Source organism: Molossus molossus, unplaced genomic scaffold (genome assembly GCF_014108415.1).
Source record: "Molossus molossus isolate mMolMol1 unplaced genomic scaffold, mMolMol1.p scaffold_m16_p_13, whole genome shotgun sequence".
NCBI classification, from domain to species: domain Eukaryota; kingdom Metazoa; phylum Chordata; class Mammalia; order Chiroptera; family Molossidae; genus Molossus; species Molossus molossus.
This window is the reverse complement of record NW_023425348.1, coordinates 29,317,584-29,336,272: the sequence shown is the minus strand read 5'-3', so window position 1 is coordinate 29,336,272 and position 18,689 is coordinate 29,317,584.

The window sequence follows — 18,689 nt, the reverse complement described above, 5'->3', positions numbered from 1 at the left end:
TCCCCAGCTTCATTGGGCATTGGCCCATCCTGGCCCGATGCCTCTGGTTTGCAAAAGCAGGCCAGTGCCTGTCTGCAAGCAGCGCAGCCACAGCAAAATATGTTAACAGTGCCCTCATACTGTGGCCCATGAACACACCATTGTACATACTGAGTGGTGAGGAAGGTGTTTGATAATATGTAGAAAAGAAAAAAAGAATAGAAAAGATAAAACTTGTGTTTATAAATTGCTCAGTATCTGAGAGTATTAGAGAGCCATTGTTACAGCTGATCTTCATAAGAGCTCTGTGAAGCTGGCTGGTTAGACATTATCCCCATGTTCTAGATGGGGACACTGAGGATCAATATTTTAATCACCTGCCTAAGGTCACACAGCCATACATGGTAGTGTCTCAAAACTAGGACTCCCGACTCCTAGATCTGAAACCACCACACAAACTTCAAGTCTTTAGGGAAGGTTTGAGGGAGGAAATGATATTTTTCTAAACAATTCTACCTCCTAAGCATTGCAGTGGGCAAGGAGAGTGGAAATCACAGAGATGCCCTCCAGGGGAGAGAAGACTGAGACACTTCTGATTATGAATTTCAAGGTCAGGCATCTGAGATCCACGTTTGGCCTGCAGTGCCGCTTAAAACCAGAAGCATTTCCACCTGATTGCTTCCAAATTTCACCTGGACTGGAACTTCTCTTGACAAACAGAAACTGACCTTGAACAATGGAAGGCACATTAACTAAAGCACAGGTGCCCACAGAGAGAAGCTCTATTTTATCCCAGGCCTCAGCCATCGAGTCCACGCAGCCACCCTCGCCTGTGATGCCCTAGTGCTGTCACTCATATGCCTCCACGAAACACCTGATAATGTACGCAGTTCCCTTACAAAGATCTTAAGGAGTGTCCACAGCAAACCTGCACATTTTCAGGCTCTCTACTTAGAAATATACATTATTTACTTTTTTTTTGCCCATGATGTGTTGTTATTATACCTTGTTACCAACACTGGGTATTTTCTTGAAGAGAAAATGGTACATCTTTCTATGAAGATACAGTTTAATAAAGCAAAAACATTTCCAACCTTCCATTATTTAGAGTGGTATAGGGAATACTTAAGATTCTATTCACGAGAAAGAATCTATGCAGAGATGTTTGTATGCATTTCGTTGCCCAGGGGAATAGCACATACAGGCTCAGATTTGTGTGGCCAGAGTGACTTCTAGGTCTGAGACATTAACCCTCTTCTTCAAATGGTCTAAAATGTCTAACATTTAAAAATTGTTGTTATGTGTAGGGATCTAAGATGAGGATGACAAAATTCCTCATGGTGTCAGAAAAATGATATTTGCTAATCTGAAAGGCAAAGCAACTGGAAGTCGCTTGGACAGAATTCACATTCATTCGGGTGATAAACAATATAAAAAGGAAAGCAGGAAGAGACTTTGAATTTTAAAAAATGTAGAGAAAATGGTAGAGGTTTGGGAGCTTGACTAGGGCACCTTAAATTGATATTTAAACTAATTTATGAATACCCACAGGCCCATAAGAGAACCTACCAAAATTTAATAGTCTAAGGATGTAGGGAAGCCTGGGGTTTGAAACGGGCCGTCCTGTATTGGTCTCCCTTCCCTCATTCACTGATAAGCATTAGGTGAGTTCTATGGAGAAGAGACAGGATAAATAATTACCCAGAAAGCCCAGAACAAGCATGCCCAAAGGTAAACTGCTACATTTGAGTGAAAAGTTGAGTCTCTGGAGGGAGCTGTGAGAGGCAAGTCTGGAAAGACAGCTGGGGACTCAGCTAGGGATCCCAGAGGCACCTTCTGGTTCCGTGGTTTGCCAAACAGACTAGCAGAACTCGAAAGAGTTTTTATACTCATGGCTTTGGTTTATTACAATGAACAAAGGATACAGATTAAATTCAGCAAAGGTATCAAGTGCACAGACCAGAGTCCAGGAGAGGCGGGGTGCATGTGTCCAGTCATCCTCTCCCAGCGGAGTCCTCGGGACAGCACTGAATTCTCCCAGCAACAATGTGTGACAACAGGTGTGGCGCACTGCCAACCAGGGACGCTCACTCAAGCCTTGATGTCCACGGTTTTCACTGGAGCACCTGTCTGACTGAACTAACTCTGTTTGCGACCCTCTAGAGGTCAAATTGACACAGCATGGTCCAAGGCATCCACCATAAATCACATTGTTAGCAGGGACTACTGGTTGTGCCCCAAGGCCCCAGGTATACAAAGCACTCTCAGCAAGCAGGATATTCCTAGGGCTTAGAGGCTGTCTCCAAGACTGTGCCAAGGACCAGTCCTTTCTTTAGAAGGTACAGAGTTGGAGCATCTCAGACCTGCTTAGTTAACCCTTTACCGACAGGAACTAAACCATCGGGCTTGGTGGGAAGCCTTAACAGCCAGATAGGAAATAGACAGCTTAACCTGGCAGCAGAGTTACAATGGCTACAGGAGAAAAGGGTGGAAACTAGGGGACCAACTCCACATGGGTTGTGCTCACTCAAATAAGATAATAACAACTTGAGAAGGTGGGAGGACAAAGGGACATTTGTAAGTGGAGGAATTGTGTGATGGGTCCATGTAAAGTTCAGTCAGATAACAATGAGTACAACTGCACTAAATCACCATGAACAGGAAAGCTTTAATGCCAACACAACTTCCCCGTCCAGCAGCAAAGCAAACTCCTGCCTACACCGTTACCCAAGTAGAGAGGTGATCCTGTCTTTTGGTGAGAGGCTGTAATAGCTGACCTCTTTGTAATGATTTACAAGTCTATGTGTCTAAAACGATCTATTAAAAATAAATGTTGTGAGCCCTGGCCAGTGTGGCTCAGTTGGTTGGGTATCATCCTGTGCACTGAAAGGTCGCTGGTTTGATTCCTGATCAGGGCACATGCCCCAGTTTCGGGCTTGATCCCTGTTAGGGGGCGTGCAGGAGGCAGCCAATCACTGATACACTCACACATAGATGTTTCTCTCTCTCTCTCCCTCTCCCTTCCTCTCACTCTAAAAATCAATTTTAAAATATTTTACAAAAAAAATAAATGTTGTGGTAATATGATAATTTTTAAATAACAATATTTTCTTGATTTTTTGTTTTGTTTTGTTTTCCCAATAGGCCCTTTTCCCCACTCCAACAATAAGGCTTTCTGTCCTCAAGAACTTAGGAAATTGATATGAGAGTCCTAAGAAGGGAGAGAGTAAGAGAGAGATGAAGACACTCTTTATTGATTTTTATGCATCAAAAGATTAGGCTCCTGGGTAGATACAAAGGGCATACAGTTAAGACAACAGAATAGGCAGAACAATGAGTAAATAAATAAGAACAAGTTATCCTGGCTTAGTTTTCACTCTCAAGGATATTCTACCGAAGGAAGAGAAAAGGCAAAAATGGAAGGGCAGTCATGGTGGTGGTTCTGTGTGTCCCCAAGGGAGGGGCCCGGGAGGATCTCTGAGTGGTGCTATGTGCTGAGAAGAGCCCTGAGCCCCACATCCTGGGCTGATCTTCAGGAAGGAAGCGTGATGCCATGGTGTCTAGATACGTCCTGATAGACGGGACTTAGAGAACCCCACACTTGCCTACACACTAAACACGGTGCAGGAGAATGACAGGCATGGCCTCAGGAGTGGCTGGAATGTGGCAAACTACTGGCCAGACCTAAAGGATCATGAGATGTTAACAAGTGATGTCACCAGGGACCTTCTATGTACCTCTGACCAAGCACTAGATGGGACAGTAGGGATCTAGGGATGCCTGCATAATTAATTCCATGACCAAGAGGACCCAGTGGGCCCCATCTTCTAAATCTTTGATAACAATATAAACTACCTGGAATGTAATAAGATTCAGAGAAAATGATAGGGTGTGATCCCCACATTGACTGAAATTAATTTTCCATTACCCTCCAAGAGAGTGTCACATTAAAAAAACTGTCATGTTACAGAAAAATGTTAAGCTATATTTCTCACACAAGTTGTGGGTCTAGACATATACCAATTATGTGATTTATTTACAACATGTAAGATGTGTCTGTTAGTTTAAAGTATGTTCCCCTAACATCCTGTGCCTACTTGCCTTCATTTTATATAATAATTGTTTGTGCATCTGTTTGTCTCACTGAGATAAACGTCCTGAGACAGAATTAGGCCTTACATACCTGTATATCTTCTGTGATGCCTAGCACAGTGCTTGGGATGCCCAGGTGCCTTGGTAAATTTGATAAATGAATCAATGTTATCTTAGAAAAATGTCAAGTGTGTGAACTGAAGTTGGTGACCATAAACCACAGTGCTGCCAAGTTATCCGATCAGTTTTCTGCCCAATTACCAGTCATACTTTTAAAATGAGATTTGACAGATTGGGTCAGTGAATACATGAGTCAATGAGTTGTTCTAGATTTGTGTGGACATGGTCAGAGAGTCACTGATGCAGTGAACCTAACAAAGGAGGAATTTCTATTTTTATGAGGCAGGAAATTCACACTAGGAAGAAAAGACCTTGTTTCCACTAGAGTGTATGGAAAATATCCTCCAGGTCACCGGGAGTTTCCTTCCCGCAGTGAAATATTTCCATCTTTCTTTCCTACATACGTTAGCCTCCCCTTGGTTTCTAGTCTGAAAGACTTTAAGTACGCACATACATACGTTTCATCACAGTCAGGTATTCAGAGAGAAGCCAGACAGAATTCATATGAATCAAAGAAGCGTGGCAGAGGCCAAAAGAAGAAAATAAATGACCCAAATCTATGAAAACAAAGCAGTGTCCAACCTATGTCTGAGGAACAAGCAACACTCCCTGAAAAAGGAAATGATGCAATGCTCCTTGGTCATTTTGCAAAATGTCAAAGGGCAAATACATCCTTCTAGAGTTAAATATCACTCTTTTTTTTCCCTTCGAGTCTACATTTAGCTTTAATTTCTGATCACACTATCTGCCTGTGTAATGACAAAAATTCATTATCATGTGAAAAAGCATTTCTCTTGGTGACATGTACCTGGGAGAGGAAAAGAAACAGAGAACAGTTGCATAAAAACCCTACATTCGGGTTCATGGTTGTTCTCTGTGCACATCACGGAGGGCTGTGATTTATTAATATATGCAAAATGCTTCCATAATTTGTTAGCTGGCTATTTTGTTGAAAATATTAAATACTGCCACAGAGTGCTATTTAGGGAAACGGTCGAACCAGTTCTGATCATGTGAGAATTGATGTGTGCACCTCGCAGACTTTAACAAAGCGTCAATCAGGCATTTGCAATATTCCTCCTGTGACACATTTGAAACCCACCCCAAAGTTACCCTTCCATGCCCGCACACAGAGATCCCCATGGGGAGACATGATTTCTCCCATTGCTGCCAAAGCCTTCGGGGCTCTAGACCGCTGATGCAGAGACCTTCTCTCCACGCTGAGGGAAGAAGGTGCAGTTGTAAAGCCCATCATCATGACATTACAGTGTTGGAGGTGACATGAAAGATGACTTAGTTCAACCTCCTATGAGATACTGAAATTCTCTCTATTATTTTTTAAATTGAATCTTATGGGATGACAATAATTAGATATATTTCAAGTGTACATTTCTACAATACATTATCTGTATATTGCATTGTGTGTTCACCACCCAAAGTCAAATCTTCTTCTGTCACCATACACCTGATGCCCTTTAATCCTTTACTCCCGCCATCTCCCTTCTCCCTGGTAACTGCCACACTGTTGTGTGTGTCTATGAGTTTTTTGTTTGTTTTTCTCGTTATTGACAGGTAATCAGACAGTTTCTGTGCTGCTAAATTTTCAGCTCAACAACTAGCCCATTCTACCTTTTCATAGGACCACTTTTACGAACACTTAATTGAGGACATAAACATCCACTTCACAGATTGTTGTGTTTGGAGACATCAACTTCTGAAGATGCTACAACAGCCTCAACACTAGTATCAATGTCTGTGCTCTTACTGTGCCAGGATCCAGGCTTCCACAAATCCAAAATGGGGCACAAAGAAAATATTTTTCATTTATAGCATTAAATATTTATTCAGAATGTAAAGAAAAATTACCGTAAGTTACAAATTTTGAAAAAGTTACAAGGACCAATGATTTGGACAAAATCTAGAAAACATAATATTTGTCTTAAATACCTTATCACACATCTCTATAATAATTTTCTCCTTCATTTCTTGGCTGCATGCTCTTAGATCATCTATTCAAGTGACAATAATTCTGCAATATCATTTTTGATGGTGATAATAGGATGATAATTTAGTCATTTCTCTAGCAAGGTTGATTAAGAATTGTTATTATTGTTCATTTAGAAAACCTTTTTTATAGCTCCACAACCTGTTAATGGTAATGTCAGCAATATTTGTAGAATTGCTGTCGCATTTGGGAAAACCCGGATCAGTTTCCTTTTATGTCCAAGCTGTAAGGTTCCAGTCAGACTTCTGGCTCCATATATTTCAAGAAGTTTTGCCTCCACTTCTCGGGGCCTTAGAAGGAAACCTTAGAAATGAGCTTCATTAGCTTCTCTATAAATCCTTGACACCTTTGAGGTAGGTGTTGCAGTTGGTCATCCTGCCCATGATTCAGATGAGAAAAGCAAGGTTTAGCAAAGTTAAATATTTTATAAAGGCAAATGTTAATGCTTGTTTGCGGAACCCAGAGACTGAATTCCTAACCTCTGTGGTATATAGCTTCAAAAAAAAGCTACTTATGTTTTTCCAAAAACTCACACTCTCACGTAACTTTGCAGCCAGCCTTCCTTGCCCTCTCTTCCTTCCCATCTTCCTCCGCTCCCCACCCCCTGATTTTTCCACCACACACACACACACACACACTTCTTTATCTAGAAAACTCTCCTACTTATTTTTCAAGTTTTAGCTTAAACATATCCTCTTCTCTGAAGATTTCCCTATTTTTTCTATTGGGAATGGATATGAGATTTTATCAAATGCTTTTCCTGGTTGTTGAGATTTTTATAAGACATTGCTCTTATTCTCTTAATACAATGTCTTAAATTGATTTGAGACATTAATTGATAACATTAATTAATGTTAACTTTGCTTTCCTGGAATCAATTCAAATTAGTGTTGAGGAGTCTTCTTTTTGCATATGACTTGATTCAGTCTGCTCATATTTGTGCATATGTATATATATATGTGTGTGTGTGTGTGTATGAAATATGCATATGTGTATTGTGTGTGTGTGTGTGTGTGTGTGTGTCCTCACCTGAGGATATTTTTGTTGTTGTTAATCCTCACCCAAGGATATCTTTCTATTGATTTTTAGAAAGAGTGGAAGAGAGGGAGAGAGAGAAACACCAATGTGAGAGAAACACATCGATTGGTTGCTTCCTGTACTCACCCCAACCAGGACCGGGGACCCAACCTGCAACCCAGGTACATGCCCTTGACTGGGAATCGAACCCACAACCCTTCAATATGCAGGCTGATGCTCTAACCACTTAGCAATACCAGCCAGGGCCATCTTACTTTTAATTATCCCACATTAGTTGCTAGTGTTGTTATTTCAATTAGGGCTTATTTAGTTTTAATAGCACATTTATGAATTTTTTTGCCTTATAGCATTCTAAACTTTTTTCTGATTTTTATATTTTCCTGATGTATATCCTTCATTAGATCCCTTCAGTAAGGTGTCCACAAAGTGGATATTGTTTGTATTTGAAAAATCTTTATTTCACCCTTTATTCCATTGCATGTGCGTAGATTCCAGATTGACAGTTATTGTTCCAACAGTACCATAAAGTTACTGTCCCATGTTCTTCAAGCATCTATTCTGCTGCTGGAGTCCTGGTCTCACTGTAATTGTGACTTAACAGTCTTTTTTCTTTGAATGCTTCACTGATATTCTTTTTGCTTTGCTGTTCTATAGTTTTACTGCCTTGTTTTATTTATTCCCATCAGGCCTTTATATGCTTCTTTAACCTAAGGATTAATATTTCTGTTTTCTACTGGAAAATTCTTAGATAAAATATTTTCTTATTCTGTTGACTCCTTTTTCTTGGACCACTATTAGAATTATATTAGACATATTCATCTCACCCTCTCTTTGTCTAACATTCACATCAACTCTGTAGGCAAATTTTGGCTTTACCTTTTAAAAAAAATCCAGAATCTGGTTATTTACCTTTACTTTTGCTGGGACCCTAGTTCAAATCATCACCATCTGCTTCTTTAGTTCCTGCAGTAGCTTCCTCATTGACCTCTCTATTTCCCCATTTTCTCTCTACAATTTGTTCTGTAAAAACATTTTTTTTTCAGATCATGTACCACCTACTCAAATCCCTCCAAAGGCTACAATTTCAACCCAGGTAAAACTGAAAGTCCTTACGGTCCTATGAGGTCCTGAAACCTCCTCCCACACCCACCTCCATGACTTCTTGCCTCACTTCTCAGCCCCACAGTCCATTGGAACTCACGGACTTCCGTCTGGTTCTGATGAGCCCCCTATTCCCCCTCATGCCGACCCCTTTACCTAAAACCTCTTCACCAAGGTCTCTGCATTGCTCAGTTCTCTTGCCGGTGTTTGCTGAAATCTACTGAAATTAACCACCAGCGGGTGCCCCATCCATAGTTGTTAACATGACTCCCCCACTTCCCTCCCACCCAGGAATATTGCCACTATCTGAAATACTGTGTGTTTCAGTTACAAAAATTATTTATTATCTCTCTCATTTTCTCTTAAAAGGTGTACTCCAATGAGGGCAAGAATTTTGTTTGTTTGTTTGTTTTTTGTTTGTTTGTTTAGAGAGAGAGAGAGGGAGGGAGAGGGAAAGAGAGAGAGAAACATTATGAGAGAGAACATCAATTGGCTGCCTCCTGCATGCTCCCCACTGGGGATTTGGCCCACATGTGGGCATCTGCCCTGACCTGGGGTTGAACTGGCAATCTCGGTGCACAGGTGGATGCTCAACCACTGAGCCACACCAGACAGGTGTGAGGGCAAGTAAGTTTTTATTTTTTAATCTTCACCCAAGGATATAATTTTTATTGATTTTTAGAGACAGTGGAAGGGAGGGAGGATGTAGTTGGGGGGAGAGAAATGTGAGAGACATTAATTGGTTACCTCCCGCACAAGCCCCAGCCAGGGTCAGGGACTGAACCTGCAACTCAGGTACATGCCCTTGACTAGGAATCAAACTTAAGACTCTCTAATGTGAAGGCTGACACTCTAACCATTGAGCCGCATCGACCAGGGTAAGTATATTGGTGTTTCCCCCTCTGGTTATATTTTCCAGCATACGTAGTAGATGCTGGAAACATAATCGTTTTTTTGCAAAATAACAAATACATTCTTCATTTTTTTTTTATTGATTGATTTTGAAAGAGAGGAAAGAAAACACATTGATGTGTTTTTCCACTTATTTATGGATTCATTGGTTGATTTCTTTTTTTAAAGAGTTTTCAGCTGTGAGAAAGAAAGATCTCTTATCCTTTGAGTCAACATGGAGGGACCTGGAAAGACATGAAGAGTATTATCCTAAGTGAAACAAGCCTATCAGAGAAAGACAAATATCACATGCTCTCACTTATTTGTGGAATATAATGAACAAGACAAGCTGATGAACAAAACAGACCCAGAGACATAGAAGAAGGATACAGACTGACAAACTTCAGAAGAGGGGGTAAGAGGAGGGAAGAGAAAAACCGCAGAACTTTTATCCATATATGCGTAACCATGGACATAGACAACAATGCTGAGGACAGGGCAAGGGGGGGGGGGGATCAAAAGGAGGGTGTCAATGGGGAAAAAAGGAGAAACAACTATAACAAAAATAAACTAATAAAAAAATAAAAATAGAAAAAAAAATTAATTGAAACTTTAGAGAGAAAGGAAGGGAGAGAGAGAGAAACACTGATATGAGAGTGGAACATCGATTGACTGCCTTCAGAATGTCCCCTACTGGGGGTTCAAACCCCAACCTGGGCATGTGCCCTAACCGAGAACTGAGCCAGCAACCTTTCAGTGCACAGAATGACACCCAACCAACTGAGCCACACTGGTCAGGTCATTGGTTGATTCTTATATATACTCTCATCAGAGATTGAACCCAGAACTTTGGAGTAATGGGGACAACACTCTAACCAGCTGAGCTACGTAGTCAGGTTCTCTGTGTTTTGAACCTCTGATATGTTTTCCTTTGCTCTTCAGGCTCCATTCTGGTTAATTTCTTCTTATAAATCTTATATTTTATTGACTATTTTCAGTTGTATCTAATATGCTATTTAAATCATTCAGTATTCTTTTTCAATTTTGTTCCTCTACATTTTTAATACCTGCTTTATTGATATATAATTCACATAGCATAAAATGTATCTGTGTATTTTAAGTTGATCACATTTTGTCATTTTTCCACTCCATCTGAAATTTTTTATAGTAACCTGATTTTTCATTATGATTTATAGTCTTTCTACTCTTTTAAAAATTATTTTAAACATAAGCTTTTATAGCCCTTCAAAAATTCTTATTATCTGAAATTCTTGGGTTGCTAATCCTCCAGGCCATTGTGTGGTATGTGATTTTTACTGTGAGCTTATCTACACTGCTGGGTCCTTCATGTGTACAGTCCATTTGTTCTGTGTCCTGGGAGAATCTTTACAATGGGTTTTGTGTGCGCGTCTGCCAAGAACTCCAGGGCTTTCTCTGGTTCAGTATCAGGCTTACATTAATTTCACAACACCAATACTGCAAGAATTGGATTCTACATGCACAGACGAGGGAGCCTTGAATTTAGGATTGCTCATGAGTAACTATTGCTTTTATTTTTCCCATTCAGTGCCAAAAAGTCACACACTCAACAGCTTTACTTTGGCTGGTAGAAGGTGTTTTTCTTGTCATCCTTCTAATGAGGGCCACCTTTCCGGGCCTCAACTCTATTCTATGAAGGCTCCCCCAGAGTCCCCACACTTCCAGCTTTAGTATTTGTCTGGTTTTAAATTCCCTCTTTGTTTCTAACATGTGGGAATTTCCACTTCTTTCTTTTAAGCTCAGATACTCTTTTTTTGGTCATGCTGGATTCATCATTTCTATATATTTTTAGTAGGGGAGTCTCTGTTAGCTCATTCCAACACATTGGAATTAAAAGATATCCATATTGAGTAATTTCAATAAATTACTCAGAGAAGTTCTATATCGAACCTGAAGAAGAATCTAATTTTAAAAATCAATAACAGGGTTATTATGGAAACAAAGAATTGGTGGCAAGCATTTAAACGAATTAAACATAAGAATTTATATTTGCTATAAACATGGTTACAAATAGAATATAGATGAAAGATGTAGCACAAACAAGTAATGTATTAGTAATACTCACCGTATCTAAAATCCCAAGTTATTAGTAATAAAAATTAGGAAGTGGGTAGGGGAATGATGCCTAGACTAAAACATGTTAATTTCCTCATTTTTTATAGAGAAAAGTTAAATAGATGAGCTTCTCTATTACTTAATGCAGTGAACCTTGAATTTCCACTTTCCTACAATGTCTCTAGGAATGTAATTCTTGTTTTTGATACATTCTTCAAAATAAATAAACTTGGAGTCTAACCGTAGATATAAATGATACAGCGTACAATTACAGTACATTGTGATGAACATTTTGAATAATAGTTAACATTTCTAGAGCATATGTTCCAGTCATTTGTATAAGGGCTTTACACATATTAATTCAGTTAAGCTATACAAAAACATATCCCTTTATTGGTGCGAAGACTGGGGCATAGAAAGCTCTAATCTCTCAGTCTCTGTTCTAACACACTACCTAATGTTGCTATGAGCCCTGTGGAAGAACAAAAGAGGTGCATGAACTCATTGCTGGACTTCCTTCAGGAAGAATTTGAATAGCATCTTTCACTCCATAAAATACCAGGATGTATTCAGCGCTCTGACTGGCAGGACAAAGAATCCTCACTTCTCACTCATGATAAGTTACTACTCCCACTGATGCTCTCTTGAAGAAAATAATCTTAAATGAAAAGACTGTTCTTATATCACAAAGGTTGAATGACCTAGTAGACCCTCCAAATTAGCCCTCATTGTCCATTTATAGAAAAAGGAAATAGGGAGCTTTTAAAAGAGGGATATCCTATGAGATAACAGCTCAAATACCTCAGTCTCAACCAGTCCTTCTATTGTGCCTGGATATAGCTCACTCTCCATCTTGAATATTACCTAGTTAACTATGAGAGTATCAGGGAAAACACAACATCAGTAATTATATTCCTCACATATTGAGCACTTACAGTGTGCCAAGTACCAAGCACTACACATAAATGATATTTATAAATCCTCAGAACAATACAATAAACGGGGCTTGGTTATTATCATTTTACAGATGAAGAATCTTAAATAATAGAATAAGTAATTTGCTTTAAATCACACATACAGTAAACGGCAATGCTACTATGCAATAAAAGGCACATCTCCAAAGCCTGTGCTCATACTCATATAATATACTCCCTCCCTTCTCCCTTTCTGCCAAGTCCAGCATTCCTTGTTTGAGAACCTCATGCCTCGGGGCCAGGCTCCCACTCCAAGGAAGTCCGTCATTCTTGCACACATGGGTCCTTTGAGCCCCCTAAAAGCCATTTCTGATAAACTAAATCCCAAGAGAAGGCACACATTTACTTTTCACAAAATTGGCTCCCAAGCATTTCCTAAGTAGATGGTCATACTCGGGAATGTATGTGACATTTCACATGGAGTTTTCCAGAACTAACACAAATGAAACAACTAAATAAATAGTTCAAAGAGAAAAAAGAGCTAAATGCACTTCAAACACTCATAATAAATTGCACTTCTATAAATTAACACCCAAAGTCCTCTGCATCCAGTCTCTTCCTCCAGCTCCACTCCTGTCCTGGGAACCCTCACAGTCCCCACTCACCTTGAACAGTGGACACCTTCCCTCTTCCATACAGTTTTCTCGCTGTGCTCTCTATTTGGAGTATCTTTCTCCCTTCCCAGAAATTTTCTGTCTGCCTGAACCAACTCATTTTTAGGCCCAGGTCAAGTTCATCCTTCTCTAGGTACCTATCCCAATAGTTCCATTTCAGAACTGACTACTTTCTCCTTCACAAAACCCTTGCATTTTGGGCCAGTTTATTTTTGATCCCTTATAACTCTGGGGTACATGTACTGCTTTAGAGTTATTTATAAATATGCCTATCTCTCTTACTAGATTTTAATCTCCTGTTGTAAATTTTCATCTGTATGTGTGTGTATATATACGTGTGTATATATGAATGATTTTATGCCAGGGCCTTGTCCATACAGTTTGTAGCCCATAGAAGAGGATTGAAATTGGTTTGCTGAATGAAAACAAGAGTGAATAAAATTTTCTGCAGCTCAAGTATGTACTTAATAATATAAAATATACAGAGAGAAAAATACATGTAGGTGCTTTTGAAGTCAGATAGTAATAACAAATACATAATGATTAGCATATATCAGGCACTTTTCGTATATTATATGAATACATATAAATACTTTTTATATATTAACTCATTTTAATCTTTATAAAACCCTAAGAGATAGATACTATTATTATTCACATTGTACACATGAGAAAACAGGTTAGAAGAAGTAATTTGTTCAAGAGCTCAAAGCTGAAGAATGGAGTTAGGTCTGCACGCATGTGCCCCACCAGGCTTACAGCCACTGATGACCCACAGAACACTCAGTGTATAAGCATTAGGTTAATGTACTAATGAATAGAAGAGAAACTCCATTTATAGTACCTTTGATTTCCCATCCTTGTCCCTCACTCTTCTGCCAGTCTCTGTCATTCCCCACCACCCAAAATAAAATATTATCAGGAATCATTATAATACTCTAACAGAATAATAAAAGCAGAGTTGATAAGATACTTCAAGACACCTGCAGGTAAAATGGACTTTTGGACTGGCCTTAGACCCTACCATGTATAATTCAACTTCAGCAGAGTATGAGCACGCTTACTCTGGACATTTGTTTAAATGTAATCATTCTATTTTTTCAGGTCAAAGAGAGTTTCAAAAAATTATCAGGCTTTTCTCTTGGATACTTTTTCTTTTCTTTTTTTAATTTAAATTTATTGAGGTGACATTGGTTAATAAGATTTTATACGTTTCAAGTGTAGTAGTAGTTGGGTGGGAGACCTCTTGGATATTATTTTTCCATTTCTTTTCAGGCACATGACCTTAGCTACTCAAAGAGAACTAGGGATTTTTAATTAAATGCTAAACTTAGAACAAAAGATTATGAAAGTTCAACTACATCAGTATTTATAAGGAGTGTCTTTTTTAAAAAATTTTTATTCCTGCATCACTCTTTGAGTCCCTCTTTAATAGTATCATGCACAATAGTCCTCTTGCTTCTTTTCAATGTTTTGAGCTTTGGAATATTTTGTTTTAAGAACATTCTGAATATGCTACACAAAATAGGTTCTCACATTTACCAGAAGTGTTCACTTAATCTTGAACTGGGTCCCCAATGCTTCCTGCCTCCTACTATTTATGCTCTTATTGCAGCCATTCTCCACACTGAATAGGGCTGACTTTCGTAAACAATAGGATATTATAGAAATGCTGGAGTATGGCTTCCAAGGCTAGGTCATAAAGGGCATTGTAGGTAACACCTTTCTCTACTTGGATCAATCACTTGCTCTGGCAGAAGCCAGCTGAGATGGGGCACTCAAGTAGTCCTATAGAGAGGTCCACGTGGCAAGAAACTGAAACCTCCTACCGACAGCCAGCAAGGAACTGAGGCCTCAGGTCAACAGCCATGTGAATAAGCCATCTTTGAAATGGATTTCCCAGCCCCAAACAAGTCTTCAGATGCCTACAGCCCCAGCCAACATCTCAGCTTCAGCAACCTTAGAGATCTCAACCAGGACCACCCAGATCAGTTGTTCCCTAATTCCTGTTCTACAGAAACTATGCAATAGTAAATGTTTACTGTTTTAAGCTACTAAATTTTGACATAGCAATAGGTAACTAATGCACAATTTTAGTACTGGTGGTTAGTTTTGTCAATGCCTTTTACCCAGCACCACATTTTGTCCCCTCAAAAAGGCTCGATGAAGGTATGTTATAGTATGTTAAGGCTAAGAGTAATCACATAGCTATGAAGTGCCTGAATTGGCCTTGAACCCAGATCTGGCTGCTTTTTAACCATTATACTGAATCATCTAATGCCCTACTTTTCTTAAATTACCAAAGTAAGTTTGCCAGAAGAGACGCTTATCAGTCCAGCTATTGGTCTACAAGGTTTTCCCATACCAGGAAATAAAACTTCCCAGGCAAAGTGTTCAGTGTTTCAATGATTGCCTATGCTTTTCACTAGCGTATTAACTACTGTAAAAAAAAAAAAAAAAAAAAAAAAGTACTTAATGGAGCCAACATAAAATTCATATGGTCTGTATTATGTGGTAGGTTACTCAATAACTTTTTCTCTCCATAGTCACTATGGGGCTGTTATTTGAGGAAGTCATTATTCCAATACTATACATTAAATTAGACTTACGAGTTGAGATTCGGTTGCCAATAGAAAAGTTCTTTTTATCACCATATTTTATCTTATTAGGATGAACACAGCACCAACTGGTAACCTTCCCAGTCAGGGTAAAATCATCCCAGGTGAGAGACCTGATTGCCCTGCAGGGTAGCAAGACTTCTAAAAAGGATCATTTTTAGGTTATGCCTTTCTAGCTCACTGCCATTTAGGGTTGTGAAATCCCAGAAAGGGCCGACCAACAGAGGAGAAACATGTAGTCTATCACATGAGATGAGATGAAGGGGGTTCTTAAATAATAGCAATAATGAGTAACCTTATAAAGCTCTTTTAAGTTTATAAAATCTTTTTACAGATATTCGCTTTCAGGATATTTAAAATTCTGTAAGAAATAATGACAATGACAGAGGTGATGACAATATCAACAATTTCAATCCTTATTTTACAGCTAAGGAAACTGAAGCTCAGAGAAATCAAGTGGTTCACTCAATATCATGAAGCTAATGAAAGGACCTGAAACTCAAATCCTGGGCTTGGTTTCAGACCCCAGGCTCTTTCCAGAACCCGACTTATATGTCCATCCCCTTTGGATGTGGCACTCAGGTGGCACACTGCCTTGCCAATAGTAGACCTTCAGTGTATTGGAGTTCCACTGAAAATAAGATGGAGCTTATAGTGCAAGTAGAGGAGAAAGGGGAAATAGGTTTTCAGGGAGCTTTTTTTGTTGCTTTCCTTGGATTCTTCCTTCTGTGAATATTAGCAAGCAAACAAGAGGAGAAACAAATGAACAGTCACGGAACTGGATTCCAGAATGATAGGCCAAATGGAGACACATTTTCTCATCTCCCTTTTTATTCTTCCTCCTTTGTGGAGAGTATTATGCATTCAGTGCATAATTTACTATAGGCATGAGGGTCATCTTGATACCCGCTTCCTGCGGTGCCTCCCTCACATTATCATTTAAATAATCAGAATGAAAGGTGTGCTCTGGCAGCATGGATTTCTCAAGAAACCCCTGGCTGGACCTTTCCTTTCTGGCCATTGTTGCTTCAGTGCAGCCCAGACTAGGTAATAAACAGCTCACAAATGTAGTTGCTTTTCATTCAATACAGCTATACCTAGGCCCATTAAAGCCAAATTCTCAGATAATCTTATGATACTTCTGTGAGGACAAGGTAAGTGTTCTATTTTATTTGCAATTTAAATGAAAGTGTTAGTCCCTTGTTTTTCCTACCTCCCCTATCCTTCTACCTCCCTCTCCCCCTCTCTCCCAGTAGCACATTGTTAAGAATAAAACAATCTTATCCAGGGTGCTTGCTCCATGCTTTTCTTGCACATCTGTTTACCATGAGTAAAGGTTTTAAAAAGAATTAATAAATGATTTACCTGTGTTCCCTTCACAGAGGCAATCCCAAGAGTTTTGTGTGTATGTATGTGTGTGTGTGTGTGTGTGTGTGTGTGTGTTCCTTTGTGACTGCAGCATCCATTTCATTAAAATGGTTACAGAGTGTTGTTATCTTTTTTACTTTAGAAGGTAATATTTAAATACACGCGTTTTCTAAAACACATGTATTGCGTTTTCTAAAACACAATGTGTTTTCTAAAACACATTGTGAAAGAGACCTTTGATTTACATTACCTTGTGTAGATGGAAATCTATGTATACTGATAAGGAAAAAACACAGAACCACATTTCCATGAAAATATAAGCCTAGAAGCTGGGCTCAGTTGCCCAGCATCATATTTTTTCTTATCTTATTGATCAGTGTGCTTATGTTTCCTTTTACTTTCATTCTTTTTTTTTACTTCATAGTGCTGCCTTATTATTACTTAAAAAAAAAAATTATGCCTTTTCTCCATGGGATTTAGAGTTTTAGAACTGTGTATTCAAACTATTAATATCCAAAGGACTCATGGTGAATTTGCAGCAGGCAATTCTGATATAAATTGTACTCTCTATGTAAAAATACAGTCGTCAGCTATTAAGTACAATGGATGTGGTTTCTGAGTGTGTGTCTAAAATGACTTAAATACCTCATAATATATGACTGAACTTAAATGAGTACACTTAAAATACTGCAAGAACAATCCTTAATTAGAATAACCTTTAAACTCCCATTGTTAACTAGAACCCCATTTTGAATTTGGACTGAATTTTCCATGGCTTATTATAGTCATTACAGCTTATCCCTGGGTTTTGTGATAGGCTGGAATTCCATGCGCACATACAAATGGTACAGCTCTAACTTTTTTCAAAGATGGCCAGCCTCCCTTAGTATTTTCATATATTTTTATATAGCTATTACAAAGGCATAGGATTACACTAGATTTGGCAAATGGTTACTTTTTGACTATAGAACTAAAACCAAATGTGCTCCATTGGCAGATGCTAGCCTAGGTCTGTCCTGATGGTAAGGGATGATTACCACCAAAGTTAACTAGGATTTGTGATTGCAACCAAATGATACTATAACTCGAATATTCTCCCATTAGAAATGTTATCTTCCTGAATTTGCATTGTGTGTCAACAAATGGGTGTTTGAAGAGATTCATATAGAATTAGATCACAAGAGATCAGTAGAAAATGGTACCACAATCTGTGGTGCAGTTTCATGGTGAGTGGCTTTGTGGCTCAGAACTGAACTGTCCTCACCATAGAACAGTGGAAGCAAAATTCACAAAGATGAGTTATTCAGGACTTTGAAACAATATACGAAAAGATTAGAAATCATTTATTTATAATACTTCACTTGAGTTGATTGACTCAAAATCAATACTATTGTTTTATTAAAATGGTCTTTTTAAATCCTTGTATTGTGTTTAGAAAGAATAAGACAACTCTATAACTTTAACGAATTGAATATCATTGAAACATTCTGTGGGGATTTTGATTGCTTAGTTACTAGCCATCTGGGCTTTGGAGTTCACCAGACCTGGTTCACACTTGGTCTATTCTGAGCATGAGGTAGGAAACCTGGAGCAAGCTGCTTGTTTTTCTGAAGGCTTCATTTCTTCATCGGTGAAATAAGGATACAGTAAACTTCATAGAGTTGTTGTCAGGCTTAAATGAAGTATGATATATTAAGGCTCTATATAGAGTTCTTGGCACATAGTAATATACAAAATAATAAAAATTATTATAATGGCAGGGAGTCTACCTACCAATTTACCAGTGGCTCAATCA